This window comes from Zea mays, chromosome 10, assembly GCF_902167145.1.
Source record: "Zea mays cultivar B73 chromosome 10, Zm-B73-REFERENCE-NAM-5.0, whole genome shotgun sequence".
Taxonomy (NCBI): Eukaryota; Viridiplantae; Streptophyta; class Magnoliopsida; order Poales; family Poaceae; genus Zea; species Zea mays.
Window position 1 is genome coordinate 44,046,878 of NC_050105.1, and position 5,584 is coordinate 44,052,461.

The window sequence follows — 5,584 nt, forward strand, 5'->3', positions numbered from 1 at the left end:
GAATAGCAAAAATGCGTGCCAGTTTTAAGTTCAGCTCGAATCCAGTACATTGATTAATGAATACTAATTCGGGCTTTTCGTCGATTACACGCTAAATATCGCACTAATTTGGTTCTTCGCCAGCTTAATCCAACTAAACCCGCAAATCACTACCAGGAGCCTACGCTAACGAACAATCAAACCATCGCCACAAACACTAGTCATACCACGGTACACACTAAGACATTTCGTCGTGTGATAAATATAACTACGACACGTAGACTTACAACGGGATAATCATCGCGACCAACCTAGGTAGCCAATCCATTTAGCTAATCCATTAATTAAACCCACTAGCAAAAATTATAAATCAGCTTACCAATTCAGGAATGCTTGCGACATAACAGAAAAAGTGTGACGACGATGCTGAAGAGCAGGAGCACGGTGTGGCGGAGATCGACAAGTGGGTGTCGACGAGCACACGGAGTCTAGCAGAGCTGTGTTGCTGAAGATAACGTGGTGACATGCAAACATGTTGCCGAGTGACAACGTTGATGTCCGAGCGCTGCGAGGCAATGGCAGGGTCGACAGTCAGTAGCGCGATCCTATTTGGAAATTAGTGCGCACAAGACCACTGAGGAGGACTGGGGAGGTACGGCCGAGCACAGTAATGCAGAGTCTCGTGACGGTGATGAGCTCGGCAAGGCACAAGGACCGGCGACGGCATCCGCGACCAAGCACAGGGAAGCCGGTGAGCTGTGGACCGGGAGCGGCGTCACGGGATGAGCAGGAAGACAACAACGTGAGCGCACCGAGCAGGGAGAAAACCAGGATGCAAACGACCGCACGGGCGGGCTTTCACCGGCGATGTCCGATCGCAGGAGGAAGAGGAAAAACAGGAAGCTGGGCGCGCGAGCTGGTGACGAGGAAGAGACACCAGGCCTAGGCGGCGCACGACGGTTTGGGGTCAGACTCGGCGAGTTGGAGATGAACGATGCGTGGCTGGGCGTCAATGGCTGGATCCGAGCGCGAGTGAGGAGCTCGACCAGCGAACTGTAGATGGCGTAGGATCTCGGTGCCCTGACCGAGCGACGCGAGCAGCTGAGCCACCATGGCGTCCGCGACCGGAGCGAGCTGGGGGAACGACGCGAGGACTGAAGACGAGCTCATGCGTCGAGCGGGGTCCGACGATGGAGAGCACAAATGGAGAGGAAAGGCAGGAGCTTGGCGCGTCCTTGGAGATGAGAGCAGGGGCGCGACGGACAGCCGGGGCGAGCACACCCCCGACGGCTGGGCAAAAGCTGTGAGGGAGATAGGAGATGGGAGATTTGCAAGCACGAGCTTGGAGGGACACGGTGGAGCAGGGAATTGGGGAAGATGCAGCCCGGCGAGGATGAAGAAGAGGAGCACGATCTGGAGCGGCTCGATGTGCTCTGCGTAGGAGAAGAAACGTGAGCGAGAAAGATATTGTGAACAACGGCGCCTGGAGATTTCAGAGGAACGGCTAGTGGATAAGAGAGAGGAACGGTGAGGAGATTTCAGAGGAACGGCTAGTGGATAAGAGAGAGAGGGCAGTGGGACATGGCCAGGAATTTCACGCCACGCATGGGAGTAAGAATTTAGGATGAGCGGTGAGGAGATTAGGACGAGGGAGATATTTTCTCATGTTTTTTTCTTTTGTTTAACAAAATGAATGGATAATACGGATTCTGGATTAGACTTCAAAAGAGATATAAATGGGTTGGACCTAAACGAGATTGATAACAACATTTAGACAGGATTTAATTTGGTGAATACTCTGTAGTCAAATAAATCAGTTACTTATATTTGAACGTGTTGATCTGAGTGAGAAGCAATAGACTGAATTAAACTGATTTTGGCTTCGATAATTTGCTCTGCCTGATTTGACTGAAGTTAGCCAAAATCTTATTTGCTAAGGTATGCTCGATTTCGTCGCCAAAATAACGTGCTGAAGAAACAATCCGATTTAACATCCTTGAATGCGATTTCTTTGTGAAAGAGCAAGGACTGAATTATTTGGCACTGAAAACTTTAGTCGTCGATTTCTATTGAATCAGTTTGGGATAAAATCAGAGGACTGGTCTAAATTTCCAAATTCGTATTTGCGCGAGCGATAAATTATAAATAATCGCCGGACACACCGATTTTCGGAACAACTATGTTCCGAACATCACGAAACATTTAGGAAGAGCCCGGATAGATAAAAATAAAAACGATGTCGAACTCACGATAAACGAAATAGATTAAGACAGAGAGACTGTTATTCTTATTAATATTCCCGTACTTGGGTCCATATTCGTTGTTTGCGTACAGTAACACCTGGGGTGTTACAGGGACCCCAAAGCTAAATGGTCATTTTACTATTCATTTAGAAATTTAAAATTAAATCCTGCAGAGAACTTGAAAAAGGTATAACTTGAGAGATATTTGATCAAATCCGACCAAACAAATTTTCTTAGGCTATGTATGAGTTAAACTTCAGAATAAAAATAGAAATACCCCTAGTCCAGTACTGTTTATGGATTTAAATTATTTAATTTAAGTTTTGAATAAATAAGTACTAATAATGGTAAAAATAAGAGGATCTTTGCACTAGGGCTAAGAAAATTTTTATAGATGCTTATTAAAAAGTAGACCACTACAAAAATGTTATGCACCCTAGATCACCGAGTTAAGTAGGATATATAAGTAAATTTGATATTCTGCATTTTTTTTAGAAAATAAAAAGTAACTAAAGGTATTAAATAGTAGGCAAATTTATTTTTTCTAGTATACTTGAGTAGCTTACCTTCAAGGAAAAATATAAAAGGGTATAGATCCACAATAGATTATGGTTCCCCCTACCCCATGAGAATTTGTAACACCCCGTCCAATCCCTGGACCGACGGTACTTACTCCTGGCAGCTCTCTAGGATCATATATTGTCCCCACAGACCAACACGGGTCTTTTGTGCGCACTTTGTCCTCATGCGCACCCGAGAAAACTTTCCGGTCAGTCACCCATCCCAAATTGCTCCAAGCCAAGCATGCTTAACTTGGAGATTATTTTGTAATAGGATTCCAAAAAAGAAGATGTACCTTGTTGGTATGGATACTCTATTAATTCTATTAAGCCTTGGGCCAGAATATCACCATCCTAGGGGCCAGGATATCACAATCCACCCCCCTTAGAAGACCGACATACTCGTCGGTCAACCCCAATCCAGGAACCTCCTTCCTTAGCCACGTCTATGTGTCTAGTGATGTCAAATGCCATGCCATGTGACCACTCCAGGCCCACATGCACCATGAGCCATATACCCGAACCCCTAACCCACACACGCCCGTGAAACCACTAGGGTCGGCTCTGATACCACTTGTAACACCCTGTCAAATCCCTGCACCAGCGGTACATACTCCTGGCAGCTCTCTATGATCATATATCGTCCCCACAGACCAACATGGGTCTATTATGCGCACTTTGTCCTCACTCATGAGCATCCGAGAAAACTTCCCGATCGGCCACCCATCCTATAACACCATGATTTTAGGGGTATAAAATTTCTTTCTAAATATCTACCAAAATTTAGGTGTTACCCTTGTCTCTCTCTCTCTCTTTTTCTTTTTGATAGAATTAAGTTAATTTGGAGAGGGATTAATTATTTATTTTATCAAAACAATGTGAGTCATGAAATGTTGCATCATGTTGAGCCTAAATTATTCTTTTGTTTGATGCACATGTTTGAAATGGTTTGAATTTGTATTTGATTTGAAAACCCTAGATTAAATATAATAGAAAAGTAATTGGAAATTCAAGGAAAATAGAAAATCCCATTTTGGCCCAAATCAGCCCAGCTGGCCCAGCCCGCGCCTGCGCCCGCGCACCAGCCCTCCCTGACAGGCGGCCCCCGCCTGTCGGCGCCCTCTCGCGCCCACTCACTCTTCCCTCTCTCCCTCTCGCTGCCTGGTGGGGTCGACTTGTTGGTGCCGAACCCATCCGCGCGCGCTTGCCTCTCTCGCTGATCCGTGGGCCCCGCTCGTCAGCGCAGAACCCCGTTTGCTCGCCCGCCCTCTCGCTGACTCGTGGGTCCCGTCTATCGGACCCTTCCCCTCTGAACCACCGCGCTCTCACCGTGGACACGCCCACTACCTCACGATTCCCGGCCACACCCCCACGCGCCCAAGCCTTTTCTGGACCCCGTCCTCACTCACTCGCCCTCCCTCGCTCTGGTGTGTCCTCAACCGAGCACACTCGCCCTCTCTCTCGCTCTGCGCACGTGCCCAGGAAGTTCCGCTGCTACTCGTCGTAGGCTCACACCCGTTGTGCGGTCGCTGTCGAGCCCTCGCCCTGGCCGTTGCCTCGGTAAGCTCCGCCTTATCACCTGCAACCCGGTACACCCCTCAGTTCGTCCCCTTCCCCTCTGGTTTGCCCGGTCCGTGCTCACCGGTTCATTGCCGTAGCTCCACCGCCGTCGACCCATGTCCTCATCGTGCCCCGGACTCCGTTTGTGACCTCCTGAGTCTTCCCTCAATGTGACCGTCCTAACCTCGCCCCTATTTTCCCCTGTTTTGCACATAGTCACATGCGATTGCTCGCCAGAATGTTCCCTGGTCCGCCAAGGACTCTCCCTCCGCCGTCTGGTCGTCTTAGCCCTGTTCATGCAACCCTTACCCCGCCAAAACGCTTGGTAGGTCATCTCCAACCTCTCCAGCAATCCAGACAGACCCCTAACGCCCTAAGAACCCCGATCTGCCTCGCCTCCGGTGACGGCGCCGCCGTGTCCGCGAGGAGCGCCGCCTCTGGCTCACCAGCGAAGGCAAAATCCCAGACATCCATCTTAACTGCTCATTCCTAATCGGATGGCCCGACTTCAATTAAACCTGATCTAATCATGGCCGTCTCATTCGGATCTGACTGCTTGGATCCGCCTCTCACCCGCGCCCCTGTCGCTGGGCCCGGCCCATCAGTCCTACCTTAGGTCACTAACACCGCGAGCCCACCTGTCAGCGCTCACCATGCGCTCGTGCCTGTGCGCTCATCTGCGGGATCTGATCTCGGCCGTCGATCTGTGATCTGATGGTTGAGATGGTCCGATACCCCTTCGCGTGTGATTTTGATAAAGAATCCCCCAGCTCTTTAGTATTCAACCCGCCGCTCTTTAGGTTTTGCGCGCAGGCCCCTGGATTCTTATAAACAGACCCCTGACCTTTTTATTAATCACATAATTGGGCCTAATTTTGTATTTTAAACGTCAAAACTTGTTTATTTCATATCTTTTGCATATGAACTCCAAATTGAGTGATTCAAATTGCAAAATGATCATAGAATTATTCTCTATTCAAATAAATTAGGATCATTGGGGCATTCTAATTTTATGACTAGGCTATAGGTTAATTTATATAATAATTTATTTGTTTAATAAGATAAATAAAAAGAAACCCTAGTGGTAAATAGATGCTTAATCTTGTGAGATTAAAAATAGATAGTATATGGATTTATCCCTGGTTTAACTCTTATGTCCCATTAAAATGAGTAGAATCAGATTATGTAACCATGGAGATAAGCAACACTTAGAGAATAACAAACTATTAAATGTGGTTAGTT

General features: G+C 47.7%; 1 pseudogene; it reads right to left on the bottom strand.

Annotated features, from left to right (window-relative positions):
• Positions 1–354: 354 nt before the first annotated feature.
• LOC103642404 (uncharacterized) lies at positions 355–4,816 on the bottom strand (annotated as a pseudogene).
• Between the last annotated feature and the right edge of the window lie 768 nt (positions 4,817–5,584).